Genomic DNA, 19,053 nt, shown 5'->3' on the forward strand with positions numbered 1-19,053 from the left:
CATTTCATGGCTTGATAAACAAAGGATGTAAGTGGGAAACATCCTTTACAACGCAACTTTTACCACGCAGTGCCTTTACGACGCAACTTTTACAACGCAAACCATTACAACGCATTGCGCTGGGGGGCGCTCTAGGATAGGGAATAGATTTAATTTACTATCCAACACCTTCCCTACTATCCATGGGGACTGGAGTTGGAATAGTAAATTAAACTATTCACTATCCAGCGCCCCAAAGCACTATGCGTTGTAAAGATATTCGTTGTATATACCGCGTTGTAAAGGCATGCGTGGTAAAAGCATGCGTTGTAATGTCATATATCCGATATAAGTATATGTGGTTGTAATTCAAAATAGCGAGTGACAAAATAGTGCCCTACTAAAATATTGAGTCAATAATATTGACTACTATCATATCTGTAGCAGAAAACAGTTTTCATGTACTATGTTAGCACATACATCTGGGGTATTTATGTATGAGTTTTTCAATCTTATAAATGTTGGAGTTTTATTCCGAGGTGAAGAACAGCAATCAATTGTAAAACTGAAATGTAAAAAAGTATGTTCTATTCAGGGAAAATTATTATGAAACAAGTCAAAAGCATGAATGACTATGACATTCTGTAAACTCTGTTTCACCAGCACAGCCCATAGATAGTGCTGTGCCAACACCCCTAATGAAGCCTCCCCCCAGGCCACGTAGACCTAATTTACCCCCAGAGGCAAATGACTTCACCGTAGTGATGGCGGGTGTTCCCCCACTAGAGGCAGGTGAAGCTGAGGACTTTTGTGCCTTAAAAAGTAGGGTAATTAAGTGGCTAAACTTCAATAGACCCTTACCAGCGCACTTAAATAACGAAATTATAATGGTAGAAGGGTCCCATGGGTGGGGAGAACGCGTAAATCTATATTAGGGGACTGCATATTAGTGAGCTGTAGGGATGTTAGAACTGTTTCTTACATATGTCAGGGAAAGAACAGATCGCAGGAGTCAACCATCCAAACTCTTCATGTGTCCTTTTTCTTTCCCCCATCCCTGTTCCTGTACACGTGACACGACCACATGGCAACTGGGAAAGGGTGGGTCGGAGGGGTGTTTACCACGATCCCAACCCCAGACCATTATTTAGCCGCCCAGAGCCACTTTTCCATACATCTAATCGGTTTCATTGTCTGGATGGTCTTGAGGGGGTAGATTGACAAACAGATAATGGTACACGGGGAGTAGGGGGTATAGTGGCTCTGAATGATGAGCCGGAAAAGCTAAGCCCTGAGGCAAATCAAAAGTCAATGAGCTCTGCCCGGACGCATGTGCTGGATGAACCTATGGCTGTAGATATTGCATGTATTGGAGGGGCACAGGGGTTGGAATCAGAAAAAAAGAGCACGAAGCATTAGGAGGGCCCCAGGGAGGAGTGTCTCAAGGGGGCGAGGCACTAAGAATAATTTCATGGAATATAGCTGGCTTGGCTGGAAAATTTAATAATGAAGAGTGGCTTGACTATATCAGAAAATTCCATGTGATCTGTCTGCAGGAAACCTGGGCCCAGGAGAATAACTACCATTTGCAAGGGTACAAGTGTTTCTTTGTACCCGCTCAAAAATCAAGATCAGGGAGAGCCATGGGAGGTTTAACTATTTATATAGATCTGTGCCTTCCGGGAAGTTATACCTGTCTCGATTGGAATTCCCACAGGATTCAGGCAGTTATGTTCTCTGGAAAAGGTCTTAGATTTGTTGCAGTTAATCTCTATAACAACGAGACAGCGGGATCTAACATCTCTCTCGTCTCTGAACTAGATAACAGGTTGGGCCAGGTTATAACAAGCCAAAAAAAGGGGCAGTCATATGGGTTGGTGGTCATGGGAGATTATAATTGCCACTTGTGCCCGGTTCTGGTCCAAACAAACACAGATTGGTCCCGATGCCCCATGGAGAAGGGACCGCACTTCTCTCACACGCTGTTGGGCTCAGCTTTTAGAACGTTACGGCTTAAGTATGACCTAGAACACACCATTAATATGGTAGGGACGCAGGAGGATGGCACACTCCCCCCCACATTTAAGGGTAGAGGATGCTCTTCCTTTATAGATTACATTTTGGTCTCAAGGTCCATAATTAATAAGACAACCAGAGCAGGGATTGAATGGAGTGGCTTCAGTGACCATAACCCTCTTGTCCTGGAGCTGCTGTACAGGGTGGGTCTAAGCATTAGAGTCCAACGCACCTTTATTGAGAGAGTAACAGACCAGGGCAGGAGATTAAAATGGGCTAAAATAGATGGGGAAAAGTTTTACAAGGGCCTGGTGGACGCAGGGAAACTTGCTATCAATGATTGTCTGGACACAGAAGTCCACGGGTCGAGGATATTGGAAGCTTTCGACCAGATTGCTAATCTGGTCGACGGTTTACTAAAGACCAGTGCGCCACTCAAGAACCACGGGAATCCCCGATGGTTCGATAAAGACTGCTCTAAAGCTGAAAAGGGAGCTGAAAAGCTGCCTTAAAACTAAACCAAGGGTTCCCCACGAAGTTAAGAAGTGTAGGGATACTTACAAAAAGGAGATTAAGAGGAGGAAACTTGCGTTGCAGGCGGAAGCGTGGGCAGATTTACGAGAAGCAGGGGAAAGAAAGGATTTAGCAGGTTTCTGGAAAATAATTAATAACCCAACTTTCCAGGAAAAAGATACCCAGGATATAGGGGCTAATATTCTCCCAGAGCAGTGGGTCACCCACTATAGGAGCCTGTATAACCATGAGCCTGGTTCTATTGTAGAGCTACCGGCGATTCCAACTGAGGCTCCACTGGTAGAATTCTCCATTAAAGAGATCACTGCAGGGATTGAGGGCCTGACCAAAAATAAAGCCCCGGGGCCTGACGGAATCCCCCCAGATCTGTTCCTGAGCAATATCGAACTTTGGGCTCCCCTAATGACAAGGGTTATTAATACTGCCATTATCTGTGGCCTGCCCCCGTCTTGGTCCACGGCAGTAATTGTGCCGATTTTCAAAAAGGGCAACAGGGATGACCCAAAGTGTTACCGCCCGATTTCCCTGATCGATGTGTCAGCAAAACTTTTGGGGAGGGCAATTCTTAATAGACTGTCCGAGTGGACCGAGGAAAACAACATCTTCTCGGACACTCAATACGGATTTAGGGCAGGGAGGTCCACTAGCGACCAGTGCCTGAACCTTTATATGCTGACTGCCAAGTATACTATGGCTAGTGACGAATCCGTTTATATGGGTTTCATGGATCTGGCAGCAGCATTCGATCACGTCAACAGGGAAAAATTGTGGGGTATGATGCTTAGCATGGGGATAGAGAGTGGTTTAATTAATATATTGAGGGAACTGCATAGTGACACCACCGCTAAGGTTCGCTTTAACAGGGAGGGGGGACTGACTAGTTCTTTTCCTTGTATGAGTGGAGTCCGATAAGATTGCATTCTTGCTCCCTTTTTGTTTTCCCTTTACATTAATAATTTGGAGCAGTTTTTGTTAGGTCTAAAGGCAGATTGCCCAAGGGTTGGGTCGCGTCATATCCCTGTTCTGCTTTATGCAGATGACGCGGTACTGATCGCACGCACACCAAGGAGCCTACAAATCTTGATAGATGGATTTGTTAGGTTCATGGGCGCCCTGGACCTTTATGTTAATTTGAGCAAATCGTATGTGCTCCGGGCGGGAAAAAAAACCACCTCTAAATTTACATACACAATAGGGAGCCACATCGTGGAAGAGGTTAAAACGTTCCCCTATCTTGGTGTAACATTTGATGGTGCCCTGCGGTTTGATACCTTGGTGGAGGAACGTTGTGGTAAAATGATTGCTTCTAACGGGGCAATTGCTGGCTATGGCAGGAGGCTAGGAAGATGGTCCCCGGAACAGGCGATAAACCTGTACAGCTCTGTATCATGCTCCAAGGTAATCTATGGGGCAGAAGTATGGGGCTTTGTCAATACCACTAGTATCCAACGAGAAGAAAATAAATATTTTAAATCACTCTTAAGGGCACCACAAAGCACTGCTGGTTTGATTGCCCATAGGGAGTTAGGGAGACCATATATAGAAGATCTGATAAAATTGAGGCCCATTATTGCTTGGTTCAAAATCTGGGTCAACCCTGATGCGACACTAAGTAGAGAAATTTTATCGGACTGCCTAGAGAGGGACAAGTGTATGCGCATCCCCTGGCTCCTTTATGTGAAGAATACCCTAGAGGAGCTAGGCTTTGGGAACCTGTTTACTCACCCTGCAACTATTGTAGCCCAGAACAAACTGCAGGTAGGGAGAATTTTTCTAGAGCGGAAAAACCTACGCAGAGATGAGGCTGAAGGGTGCAAAAAGACAGTGAGGGCCCATCACCTAGTGAAGAGTGTGGAAGGTATGGAGCCATACTTGTACCTCATGCATAATGCACAGGACAGGTTCTTGATGTGCCGTTTCAGATTGAACCTACTCCCATTTATGTTGGCATCACCAGCGGGATTTGCTACATCAATAGAACAGAAGGGGTCCTGCGGCTGCGACAATAGGTCTCCGCAGGACTCCCTTCACTTTGTTTTACTCTGTCCCTTTTACTCAATGCCCAGACGCAGATACCTTGTAAACCTTTTGAAAAAAGCTAATTTGGTCCACGTTAGGGAGGCACTAGTATTTTTACAGAAAGCTACGGAACCATTAATACTGTGTAGCATTATGAATTTTATCAAGGTAGCACTCCGTTTAAGGCTTACTAGAGGAGAAGATTGAAATGTTTTTATCCTAACTTTTAAGTGTGAATTATGGATATATTGTTGTATTATGTTTTGTAAATTTACTGCACAAAGAATCTTGAAATGTTTAATGATTTTTTACTATGTATATTTGAGTGTGCTTTTATGGTGTTTTTTAATCACCGAATAAAGATTCTTGAATTGAATTGAAATTGACTATGACGTTATATTTTGACTGGAAATATAGCGTACAGAATCGTCAAGCAGGTAGGCCCTCACTCCTACAATTCTATCTTTGAGTCCTAAGAGAGTGCGCTAAATGGATGCAAGTAAGGGCAAACCCATTTTATTGCACCAGTTTTTACACTGTCAGTTACTACCAACTCGTACCAAGTGTTAAATATTCATGTAAACTAAAGTGCAAGGGCTAATATCTGACAAAACATGTACAAAAAAGCTTGCTCATATAATTTGTCTTTGCTTGCTTAAAATTATGTGCGAACCCATGCGCAATAATCAGGCCTTGTGTGTTTCTACACCTGATATTATATCCTGGATCAAAATGATTTTGCAGGTGTGTACATGTTCATTGCAACCAGCCATTTACAGTATGCAATCATAACTCCTTCAATGTGGGTGGTATTTCCGTGGGATTCTCAAGTGGAAACTCAAGTACAAGCTGTACTCGACCACATGGACCATTAGTTCCAGATTGAGACATGATATCAATAAATCAACAACACATCAATAACAGTGAAGTACGTTAGGCTCACAATGATAACAGAGAGCAGTAGCTTAACCAACTATGAAGGTTTCTTCACAGATTGAGCAGGCGCTCCCCATGCCTAGAGGAGGGGCGCCCTTAGTTGTGCCATGGGACCGAGCTCCCAGTAGGGGCTGGTAAAAGAGGTCTGTTGGTGAGGGGAGGCTTTTCGATGGACCACCACTGACGAATGGAAACCGAAAATTCAGTGTATGCTATTTAAGGCAGTACTTGTGGGTTCTCCTCCTCTTCGGCTCTTGGGACCCTGGAGTTTGTTAAAGGGGGTCAACATAACGGCGACTGGGCCTGACGGGGGAAAACACTTGTAGCAAGGTGGGTTTGGGGGGGCCGTGGCGTAGGGTGTATCAATAAGTATTTAAAATATTATGTCTTCAGTGTTCGTTTGCGTAGCTGATGGGGGCGCGGTATGTGTCCTGGTCTTTATGGCCTGGGAGCGGGTATTTTCCTATTTCACCCTCCTCTTGTGCAGGCCATTGAAAAACTTCAATAATTATGCGGGGGTCAGGTGAACGTTAAATAATTTGCACACCAAGTCCGTTTTTTGTTAAAGGTTCGCCTTCCCTCGCGGAGGCCATTGGAAATGCTTATTTTCCAAAATTTGTGTGTATGCGTTCAAGGGGGCCGTCAGGTGATCAAGTGATTGTGGTTAGTTTGCTCACCAAGTCCTTTTTGGTTGTGAGGGTCCACCTTCCATAGCGGAGGCCGTCGCTCGCTCAAGTCGGGGAGCCTGTATGGGTCCGTCTGCAAGCTCTGGCCGGTCCCTGCGATCCATCGCAGCTATTGCAGCCGGAATTTCGTCCTCCACCGGAAGAACATTAGGGTAAAAATAGGCCCACCTACGTACGGGCTCTGTCATTTCACTTCCAGGTCGACAGTTGCAGGGCGTCCCGGACAGCGGATTCTACACATTCGATCATAGCCATAAATATAGCATTTGTGGCACACTGGCATGTGGTGCGGGGTGGGCTCCCGCTGTTAGCGTATAATTGGGTGCACACTGGCATGTGGAGCGGGGTGGTCTCCCGCTGGTAGCTTATATTTATAACGGCACACTGGCATGTAGAGCAGGGTGGCCTCCCACGAGTGGCATATAATTATGGCGACACACTGGCATGTGGAGCAGGGTGGGCTCCCGCTGGTAGCTTATTTGTATGGTGGCACACTGAAATGTAGAGGGGGGTGGGCTCACGCAAGTAGCATATAATTATGGTGGCACACTGGCATGTGGAGCCGGGTGGGCTCCCGCTGTAGTGTATAAGTAGGGCAGCAACCTGCCTTACGGGTGTGTCACGGTAATTAAAAGCGAGATGGTCCCCCATTTAATAGCAAAGATACGGGCTTCTCACTGCGGTTAAAAGCGGAGTAGGCACCAGCTTAGGATGGCATTTTTGCTGGGATTACGTTGCATGGCAGCACAACATTCTGTGATCCTGGGCACATCTATGGTCTTTCTGGTGCTTTTGCTTCATTTCACATTAAATTTGTGGGCACGCCATCCTGTGATCCTGGGCATATCTATTGATTTATTATGCTTGTTAGGCACCATGTTTAATGCACTTATTCCTCTGCAACACACCTCGATGTCCTAGTTGATGGATAATGCAGACCATGTCATGTTGGAGAGTGGACGCCTGTGGGGGTAACCATTCAGTGGGCAGGTGGTGTTGGGGGGGGGTTTGCTGCAATGTGGGGAGATGTTGTTTAACATGTTGTCCTTTATTTCTGGCTAGCAGGTTCGAAGCATGGCACCTAAGCGTGCACGCCCCAAGTCTGGGAAGTCAGCGCAAAAGAGGATTTCAACGCTCTAAGTGAGCTTTGGAAGGCAGCTCAGCGGCATGGTGTGGAGGCAGTGCTGGAGAAGCTGGCTGGTGAGCCGGTGCAACAGCCAGAAGGCAGGGCATCAAAGGGGCAGAGGAAGGTCCCCGTTCGATTCAGGGAGGGGCAACAGGACACGCTGCGCTCTCATCCAGTAGCAGTAGCACTGTGGGGAGTGAGTCTATTGCACAGGGCATGGTCACTCGCAGCTCGGACCAGGTGGCACATGGGCCTGTACTTACTATGGCTGTGGGCGCAGTGGGGCAGAGCATTATGGGGATCTCCACAACAACAGCATCCGGTAATACTCCACAGGTGGGAATAGCACCCGTAGTGTTGCAGGCAGCAGGTAGCGTTGCGCCCCTGCAGCCCCTGGGGGGGTATGGCAGGACAGTCAATACAAGGGCTTGGCATGCCGCTGGGCGATCAAGGGGGGTTGCAAACCAATGGGGCTTCTGTTGGCCAAAAGCTGTTGTAGTTTTGGGGGGCGCCAGTTCCACCACCTCCCAGATCATTCTCAGTGACAGGACCTCAAGGGGCAGTCGTGGCACAAGTATGGGCAAATACTGGGGGATGCCAGGGTCGGTGGGGCTGGAAGTAGCGCAGCCTTCTGTGGCTTCCACTGCACTGCAGACTGTGGGGGCGGGTGCAGTCCATTCACCTCCAGTGGTGACCCCATTGATATTTGGGTCTACATCTCTGGTTCTGGCCCCCTCTTCAGAAATTTCATGGCACATTCAGTCTGACACAAGGGACAAAATTCACAGGGGGAATTTGTAAATGTTTTTGATTTAATCAATGCGGGGGTGGTCCCAAGTAGGCCAGGAAAGGCCAAGGAGGGTGATTTGAAGCCTAAAATGGTGTGGGTTGAGTGGTCCCTGTGGAATTGGGTAACAGGGGTTTCCATTTATGCGGCTATCCTGACTGAGAAAACACCTTCGTTAGCCCCACAGTTGTTTGGGTACATGTCTCTTATTCATGGGGTGGCATCTGAATTCCAAGGGTCAGCATGGATGCAGTATGACACCAAATTTAGGCAGATGGAAACGGTGAGGCCAGAGATAGCTTGGGATCAGAGGGAGATCAATATTTGGCATGCGGAGTTCAATATGTCTAGTGCGCCTGGGAAAGTAGTTCAATCCTTTCGATTCAGCAAACGTTTGGGAGTCAAGAAACTGGCCTGTTGGCAGTACAACAAGAAGGAATGTAGCAAAGGCGGAGCCTGTCATTTTAAACACGTGCTCTTTTTGCGGGGGCATGGACAGCCTGAGTTCAAGTGTTTCAAAAAGCAAGGCAAGCAGAGGGAGCATGCACCCATTAAGAGCCTACTGCCAAAACAACAGTGATAAGCGCCCATCCCAAATTTGCATGCACGTCCTCACACACCTGCTCAGTAAATACAATAATGTCGAGGAAGCTTACATGCTGTTTCATGGATGGCTTTCGCATTCCTTCCCACGCACCCCCTTCATCGGGCCTTCCAAAGAATCAACAGGTAGTTCTGCAACAACAGAAGTTGGTCCGGAAAAAGTTTATGAAGGAGGTGGACGTGGGGAGAGTAGCGGGTCCTTTTTATGCACCACCATGTGAATCCTTGGTGTGTTTGCCCCTGGGGCTGGATCCCTCTCTTCCCCACTGGTAAGCACTGCTCCCTACGATTCCCATGGAGGGAAAACCAATCAAGATAAAATATTTGACAATTTCTTGTTTTCAGCTTGTGGATTTTTGGAAGGAGGTAAAGATTAGGTAGTTTAGGGAAATCTTTCTTCAAAAAACAATACTCTTCCATTCTAACAAACCCTTGTCCCTCCAATCCGTTAAGTTGTTCCATACACTGATGATTCTCTTGGTGTACTCATTGCTATTGGTGAGAATGTAAAATAGAGGGTCACTAAGTTGACGGTTAGCTTCTGCTATGTACATCTCCTTACTCATGATAACTACATTGCCCCCCTTGTCAGCAGGCCTGACGACAATGGAGCTATCAGTAGCTATATTGGTGATTGCATTCATTTGTGCTATAGTGAGATTGTATGATATGGGTAGCGATTTTTTAAACCAAACTTTTTGTTTACATTTCAGTAGTTGAAAAGTGTCAATATTGTCATGCGGCATGTTTGGTAAAAATGTGAACTTCGGTCTGAATTTCGTATTGGCCACTTTATCATAGCTGATTTCAAACTCTCTCAATGTCTGGTACATATATACAATCCCCCGGGTCGGCCCATCGTTTCCTCCATGGGTAGTACTTTGGAAAACATATTGAGATACGTCAACCACTTTCTGAAATACCAGGTTGTTCTCCTTCCCGCCTATGTGAGAGACACAAAGGACTTTCTCATCAAAATCCAAGGGGTGGAATGCAAGAGGATTTTCTCCTAATTACGATGGATGTCAGCTCACTATACACGATTATTGAGCATGAGTTAGGGATCTCGGCATATAAAATATACCTCTCCAAGAGATCCATCAAGCACTTGGAGCACACAGACATTATCATTGCCATGATAGGTTCTGTCTCAATAATAATTTTTTCCTATTCAATAGCCACATATGTAGACAAACCCTCGGCACGGCCATGGGGACTTGTTTCGCTCGCATGTTATGCAAACTTGTTACTAGCGGCATGGGAGGAGGAGTTAAAAAAATACATCAAGATTAGGAGTGACTTTGGCAAGGTCATTCTATGGTTGAGGTACATAGATAACATCTTCCTGATTTGGAGAGGGACTATTACAGAACCCACCGACTTCATACACAGACTGAATAACAACATTCGTAATCTGGTAATGACTAGTAACATCAGTGACAGTGTAGTGGAATTCCTAGACAGTAAGGTGGAAATCAAAAACAATACCCTACACACGAGCCTTTTTAGTTAAGCCACTGCTGGTAACAGTCTGCTCCATTCCATGAGCAGCTATCCCGACAGGCTCAAATGGAGTAACCCTATCGGGAACTCTTAAGAGGTAAACATCATTGTAGCTCCGAGGAGTCATTTACTACAGAGCAAGACATCATGCTCTCAAGACTTGCAGCGAAAGGTTATCCTAGATGGATCCTACACAGGGCAGTGGAAAAGGTGTAAGCAGTTAGTAGATCCACCATTCTAGAAAGCAATGAAAACAAAGGAGATAACAATGACACTGATGCCATCACTAGAGTCATCCTCACATACAATGGTGGGTCAACGGAAGTACAACATATCCTAACCAGAAACTGGGACATGTTAAAGAAAGATCCTATTATAGGTACCACGATTCCAGATAGACCACACATCACCTACAGGAAGGGGCGAAGCATGAGAGACATTCTGGTGCACAGTGACATCACCACCAATGAGGAAAGAGGCATCAACCTGCAGGGCTTCTTCCCATGCAGACACTGCAAAGCTTGTTGCTGTAGCAGCATGCGGAAGGAGTTACTCAATACCAATAGCACCAGGTTCACACCGATCCGCCAATTCATCACGTGCAGCTCAGCTTTTGTTGTGTATGCACTAGAGTGCCCCTGTAACCTGGGCTATGTGGGCAGTACCACACATGTGGCCAAAACATGTTTTGGAACATATGAGGGCCATCTCAAATAGAGATCAAAACTACCTCATAGCCAGGCACTTTGAGACACACTGCTAATCTGACAAAACTGCGAAACTACAATACTCGATTATCGAACAAGTAGAAAGCAATCACAGAAGGGGCAATCGTGAACTCCAACTGTGGAAGCGGAAATCTAGATCCATCATTGAGTTAGGAACACTCTAACCCAAGATTGATTAAGAGATTGCCATACAAGTACATGAGGGATAGGATTGAGATACATTACTGAGTCCATCTGCTTACACAATGTACCTGTCCATGCAAACAGCTGTTTTACAATAATGTTTACAAGATTTATGAAATTGTCATTAGTCTGTGTTTTTAAGATTTTAACCTTCTAACCTTTCCCTTAATAGGAGGAAAGGAAGGGACAAACTGAATGGAACCGATAGACCTACAGGGATCCCTACCCTTTTCTTCGTGGCATTATACTCCTGATGTTCCGGTTAACACAGTTAAGAATATCTTCTTTTCTATTTCTTTAATTTTACTTTTTTCAGTGCACATCTGTGTGCATCATGGTTTGCACCCCTATACACTGTTTTTCATGCCTTAGTCTATATAGTTGTCTTGCACATGGTCTCCCACTTGGGGATTGTAGCTTAATGCCCTATTTTAGCTTTGTCCTTGCAATTGCACTGTGCGATGTATTTCATTCAAGAACTGAGACACTATTTGGGCAGCTGCCCAGCCTCAGTTCTAACTGGGTCACGGCTCGTCTTGCCCCGATAGATTCAACCCTAGTCTGCTATTTTTACACAAAGTGGCAATCGAGTGAAAGAAGCCCCATTGTGTTCCATTGACAGGACACTTAGACACTATAAGATGGTGACCGCATATTTTAGGTTAGCAATATTTTCTTTGGACTCTGTAGCGCCAATTTTCAATTGGTGATAGTGTACAAGCCATTTTCTTTATGATACCAAATGCAGTAAGCTTCTAGGTCATGTTAAGTTGACATGATATTCACTGCACTAAACGCTTGTACCTTGGCTTGCGAGAAACAGTTTTTGTAACGCAAGGCTTGCTCAAAAGAGATACGTGGCAAAGGAAGATGCTCGCTTAGGCGCGAACATTTCAGCATATCTCATTTCGCAATATGTTTCTGGTCATTACTATTATGTTGCAATTGTTAACTGGAAAAGCACCAGACTTATATCTTACATTACAGTGGAAAGTCCCAGAAGCTGCCCACTTGGGTCAGGTGGTCAGCAACAGTATGTTTCGGGCCTTAAATGGTATACAACTGCTTAGGCCCTTGCTAATTGGTCAAATGAACTGTGCTTAATTTGTGCTACGTATGTTATGATGCTAAATCCTTTGAGATTTGGGCCTATAAAAGCTGTCAGACACATCACCTCTTTGGACATTCAGTGACTTTGCTGATGTCTCCGTGCTGCCCGTTAATCCACTGTTTTTTGGTCACCATTAAACCTTGCTATCTTATGTGCTGACAGAGAGTCGTATTTGTGGAATCATTTCCTATTTCTTATTTTAGCTTCTACATTTGGTGTGAGAATGCGGCTCCTGGATCACTGACGGCTTCACAGACTGGCTGCGGGACTCCAGCTTCCATCGGAGTTCGCAGACTTGAGGTTCGATAACTTTTACATTTGTCTTTCTCTCTCCTCCGCCTCGCTTGGATGCTGGGGACTGTCTGCCCGTAAGTTGACGTTGTCATAGCTCTGGCTCCTGCTTCTCTCTCTCTCAGCACATTTGAATGGTTTCCCGTTAACGGTCCTCCATCGCCCTTCGCTCTCCCTCTCCAGCTGCCTTTCCTCTTCTCATGCAGGGGATACTTTGCCTGTGCCCTGGCAACATATATATCTTGTGTTTCCACAGCTTATGAGAAATGCCAATGGCTGTAATTGCGGCGGTACTTATAACAATCCTCTGTGCCCTTTTTGTGGCTCTCATAATTTATTTCTCAGTCTGTCAACATTCAGCTGAAGATTGTACTCCTGTCAAATATCAGCACTTGCTAGCGGGTGTCGACAGGCTTTCCCCTCTTGTTCTGTGCGTTGCTCTTGACCTCTGACATTGCTGCCAGTCTCTGCAAGAATTCTTTACATGTGCTATTTTGCTCTACGTTTCAGTTCCTAGTACCTTCCCCACCTGGCCGCTGACGGCATCCTTCTGCAAGTTCCCTGCATGCAGAGACTGGTGCCAAGCAGCACCTAGCTGATGGCGTACCAAGGAGGGTGACCTACTGCACCCCCCCTGTCTTGCTAGTAGAGAGTCCCTGGCCGATAGGGGTGGAGGACCTTCACAGCTACTTTCCATTGACTGGAGAAGAGGTTGGTACGCTTTGCCAGACTCAACAGCCACCAGTGAGTTTTGATTGGGGTTTTCAATACTTCAGTTTGGGTTGCAGCAGGTATCCCCTCGTTTTAGAACTGTGGCAGTTTTGCTCCCCTGGTCCAGATGGTGATGGTAATTGCACCCCTATCATTGCACATCCTACTTATGCTGGAACGACATCGTGGAGGCTGCGGTCTTGTGGTTGCAACAGTTTCTCAGGGCTCCGGTTCTTAGGGTCCATGAACTCAGGTCTGAGTCCAGTTAACTCACCTCAGCGCCACTGGCCCCGGGTACCCAGTGGGGCGCTGCCTCCTACTGAACACCAGAGGTGGTCTCCAGCTGTGCCTAGTGAGTTTCCTAGGCACAGAGAGGAGGGAGTATCAGTTGTCCTGTTGTCTGTTATTGTTGGGTTCCTTGCATGTTTCTATTGTTGTATTGTTATATGCCTCTCATATATTGTGGCCAAGTATAGTTAGGGTTGTACAGTATTGTTAGTATTTGTCAGCCATAATTTCTTCTTTGGGTATTGCGATGCTACGTGACTGACATTTGACACTGCTAACGGTTTGACAAAATAATAAGCTCCCTTCCAATGTTTACTGCCACCATATCAAATGTGTCCTTACATCACCGTCCATTTATCATGGACTGGCTGGCTGACTTCTTAACATTCGCCCTGTATTGCACAATATCTCCCCTTTGCATCCTGTTCCTGATGTACATTGACATACCAATAATATTGTTCCTATTCCCCCTGTTACTCTTCTGGGACTAGTGTAATAACACTGCACATAGTCACGGCGCACAGACTCTCTGACAGCGCTGTGCGCAGGGTCGCCAGAATTCGCTTCATGTTTTATTTGTTCACCTGAACTGTACATAGAGTTCACCATCCTGCACTATTTACTTGATTGCATGAACCCCCTGGCTCCATCCAGGGTGCCTTCAATTCCGCCTAGCCGCCCCTTATGACCAATTATGGGACAACGGAAGATTGCAAGGAGACAGAATTATTAATCTTTCTTCTAAAATACTTTCCTGTCACCTTTCATTCTGTTCGTGGGCCGCCAAGAATAAGCACACAGAACTCTCTCTCATTCCTACTTATGAAAGTTTGGGTGAACTTGAATTGACTTGTCTGTTTGCCGGATGAATGGCTCCCTCTGCTATCGCAACAGCTGGAGAGTGTAAGTAAGTAAGTAAAAAGTTTTATTGTTTCTGATTAATTAAAACCATTACAAAATACATTTGGATGCACATTTTATCAATACAATTTTTTTTTTAAAGAGAAATCTTAATTGTTAAGAAAATACAATAGTTATAAAATGAGGGCGTGAGAAGTGTCCATAATTCATTATTTTTCAAAACCACCGACACCTTAGTTGGATAGAGGGAGCACCACTAATTTAAAAAGTGTTACCAACATCTCATTTAATAGCGAAAGTCTTGGATCAAAGCATGCAAAGACTGCTTTTCGCCGTGTGCGTATTCTGTATTCATTAAAAGTTGTTTTTAAGAGAGCTACTCTTTCCTCTTTTAGCTTCGAACAGGAGCATAGCGAATGTTCGATATCTTCTTTCCCTGCACCGCATAACCTACATATTGTCCCACAGTTCCTTCTCAGCCCTGGTTGTAGATGGTTGAATTCATAGCCTGTGTTTTAGGAAGACTTCTTTTGATTTCCTGCAATACCCCAGTCCAAAGTATGCCTGTAACCCGGGTGATTTATAGGTGCTCAGAATCATCCAGGCGTGGCACCGATGGGCAAAGGTGGCTTTATCCTCTATAAAAGAGAGTCTCTTTATGTCCTTGTTTACTGCGTGCTTAAATTGTACGTGCGGTAGTGGACTTTCCCATAGTTCTTTTAGTCCTGTAATAGCCAGTGACTGCTCTAAGATATTTTTTTGCCGGTGCGATGGAGCTGCTACACAAATCTTGCCAAAGCTGATGGTTCAGTGTGTCCTTAGGTGAATTCTTTATTTTGTACCAACACTAAATATACGATCCTCTCCTTGCTAGCAGTTGTTTTGTTAGTCGAAATTCTAACCGGATCTGGGCATGTGAGGTGTAAGATGGTAAATTTAAGAGGACTCTGTAAGCTTTTGAAATGATAGTGTCCAGCAATTTCGCATCTATGCCCCTTAATGCTTCGCTGCCATAGGTAATGGATGACTGAATTTTAACTTGGGCAACATGAAGCAATGGTAGAAAAGTGGAGCCGGTCAGTTTGGTTGTAAGTTGTCTAAGTATTGTCGCAATCAGCAGCCCTTTCCTCTTTGTGGCCTCAAGGTGATTTGAGAAACGGCCTCCCCTGTCAACTATAACGCCAAGATATTTATATTCAAAGCAGTTCGCGATTGCCTTAGTTCCATGGAACCAAGAATTGGACTTTTTTACTCCCAGTTATTGACAGTACTTTAGTTTTGTCAATGTTTACTTCGAGAAGGTTCACTTCAGCGTATCCATGCAGTGTGTTGATGAGATGTTGGAGTCCTACTTTGGTATGACTAACCAGGACCACATCGTCTGCATAGGATATGCTAGGCAAGGCTTAACCCCCTAGTCGGGGGCGTGCGCGTTGCAGGCTTCTAGAGCAGGTGGCAGGTCGGCTGTGAATAAGTTAAAAAGGGTTGGCTCTGAAACGCACCCCTGCTTGAGGCCTTTTGAATTTGATTTTGAATTTTTAGCAATTTGTAAAGCGCACATTCACTAGCAGTTTCTTGGCGCTGAAGGATTCCTGAACTGGGGAGGGCACCAGGGGCTATAGGCTGAAAGCTTGCTGGAACAAAAAAGTCTTAAGGGCTTTGCGAAACTCAGTGAAACTCAGTTTTGTTGTTGGTATATGCCTCGAGAGATGGGTACCGTTCCCAAGCTTCACCTGAACCCACGTGTTGGAATGCAGTTCGATCAAGAGGTTTAAAAGAGGAGCAGGGATCCCAGAAAGAGCTCATTTTCTCCAAAGATTGGCTCGATTGACATTGTCGAAAGCGGCTTTGAAGTCCAGTAAAAATGAAGGGTTTGTTTGGTCAGTTTTGCTTTGTCTATAAGTAGTGATATTGCTAGGAGGTTTTTTGTGGTTCCGGCGTCTCTGCAAAATCCTGTTTGACTGGATGGAATTATATTATACTTAGTTGCCCATTCGCGCAGCTGTATCAATAGAAGCCCAGCAAAGTATTTCGCCTAAATGTCCAGTAAGGCAATCAGGCGGTAATTTTTTTGTAGGGTTCTATCCCCTGCTTTCTATATTGGTAATATAATAGAGCCCTTCCATGATGCTGGGAGGCACCCGGAATGACTGACTGACATGAAAAGCGGGGTCAGAGATTCTGCCCAGTATTCCGGATCATATTTGAGGAGGGCTGGGGGAATTCTATTTGGCCCTGGTGCTCCGTCTTTCCTCCCTTTGGAAATTAGTTTCCTGATCGTAACAGCGTTGATTTAAATTGCTGCTTTTTCATATGGTTTTACTGTTTGCGAATGATAGGCCTCCTGGACATCCTGGAGCGTGTTTCTTCCAACAGCCTGTTGGTTGAAGTGAGTGTCTAGAAAGAATTCCCAGGAGTTGTCTGTTATATATGATGTTAGTCCACACTGTTTTGGTTTTAAAAATGTGTTCAGTGTGGACCAGAATCGGGCACTATTGTTTCCCTTAGAGTCATAATGAAGTTTAGCCCAAAAGTCCCCTTTGTTGGATCATTTGATCTCCCACTTAAGTTTTTTAAGATCAGCCTGGTGCTTGCGAAGCTGTTGGAGAAGACCGTTTCCTTCTGGGCATGTTCTCAGCAACCTTAATAGTTTATTTATCGCTTTTTTGTGGTGTTTCAGTGCCAATTTCTGGGTGCTTGAAATCTTCCCTGTGAGCGTGAGTCCAAAAGACAGGAGGTGCCGTACTGTAGTTGAATATGAATTTGCAAATGCGGCCATAAAGGTTTCCCATAGAATAATTGGGTTGCCCATGGGATAATTCAAGCTGTTTAGTTGTAATTTTGCTGCTAGAAGTACCTCCCTGTATTTGCAACAGAAGACTTAATTCTTTTGAGATTTATGGTATGACATGCATGTGATCCTGTTGGATTAAGAGGAGTTAAATCTGGAGAGGCAAGTATGGAAACGTCCTGGGGCTGATGGTCACTGTCCCCTTTGTCTCCTAGGCTAAAGCCTAGTATGTGGTAAAAGAATGGAAGGGACACTAGCGTATAGTCTATTGTGGAGGTTGCGTTGCCTGAGTGGAATGAAGCGGCAGATGGTAAGGCAAATCTTCCATTTAGAACCCTCAGGCCAATATGCTCCAGGTCTTCTAACAGCTCTTTCCCCAGCTTAGGAGTTCTTCCCTGGCCACTAAAGGATTGGGTTGGAATATTCTATTAGAAAGACCGGGCCTGAATATCCTTATTTGTAGAAGAGCCTAGAATATATTGTTTGAAGTCCCCAGACAGAATGAAATTAGAGGGGATGTGCATAGTCATTAATTGATGCAGATGGTCCATTAGAGATTTCGACTCCTGTTTCTTCTTTTTTGGATTGATATAGATGTTAATCAACAACACCTCTTCTTTTTTCCCGCTAAGGTTTAGTTTGATCTTAACAGTATTTATAGCCGGAGAGTGGGAAGATAATTCCTGACCGCTGTGGATTTTTATGATTTAGATTTAGGTAGATAGACCACCCGCTAGCCGACCGAATTTACTTTTCCTCATAGCTGGAGAATGAAAACAGGTGTAGCCTTCTATATGCAGAGGCTCCTCAAGCCATGACTCCTGCAATAGGATAATGGCAAATGATTTTACGTATTGAAGGAGTGGAGTGGTGTGGCTCACTGGTTAGTGGAGTGGTGTGGCTCACTGGTTAGAGGCGGCAGACCCGGAAGCAGAGAACGGCCCGGGACCAGGGTTCAATTCCCGACGTGGCAGGGTCGTGGACCAGGGTCAGCGGACTCATTAATTCTCGCCTCGGTGCCTACTCTAACCAGGGAAAACACTCGGCAACTCTGGGCATTAGCTTACCTCATCTCTACAACGGCCCCCCACATTCGCCGGGGATGCCTGGTTTCACCTTGGAGATACCCAGTAGGGACCATCTCACTGGGATAGGCAGGACGGGTTCCCCAGCGGTCTACAGCGCCACGACGCCTCAGGGCTGCAGTGCACTTTACAAGACACATACATTACAAGGAATTCGGTATCTGCAGCCTTGTTGTTATGCCCGTTTAGGTTCCATGAGCATAATTTCAGTAGCGGAATGTCCAGGTTCAAACCCACCCTAGTTTGATTGCCCTGTCATTGTAGGTAACTCAAGGTATTGATCGTTCTGAATGGCCGGAGATAATCTGAGTTGTATGAATTAGAAGCCATTATGCTCTTTTGAATGTTCGATGCCTGAGTTTTTGGTGGTGATCGTCCCAGGGTGCCCCTGAGCACTGACGTGGTCTTGGAGTTTTTCTCAGTTGGTCCGTCTCGTGGTCTCTCAAGCAGGGGGAACGGATATCCTGTATGTAGTGTAGGACGGGAATCACTGACAACATATCGACCTAAAAAATATCGCCCTTCAGAAACATCGATGCTGAAATATCGAAGGCAAGAATATCGACATCCCATCTACAACATGGTAAGTACAAAAATATCGAAATAAAAATATAGATGTTAAAAATATCGATGTTAAAAATACCGTTTTTTTTTCTGTAAAAATATAAATTTAAAATAAAGTACATAACACTAATAAATAAAATAAACATAGTTAAAAATGTTTAAAATTAATAAATAATACATATATAATATTACCTTAATTAAACTTATACAGACAATATATACTATATACTTACCTAACAATAAGTTTTAAT

Source organism: Lissotriton helveticus, chromosome 4_1 (genome assembly GCF_964261635.1).
Source record: "Lissotriton helveticus chromosome 4_1, aLisHel1.1, whole genome shotgun sequence".
Lineage (NCBI taxonomy): Eukaryota > Metazoa > Chordata > Amphibia > Caudata > Salamandridae > Lissotriton > Lissotriton helveticus.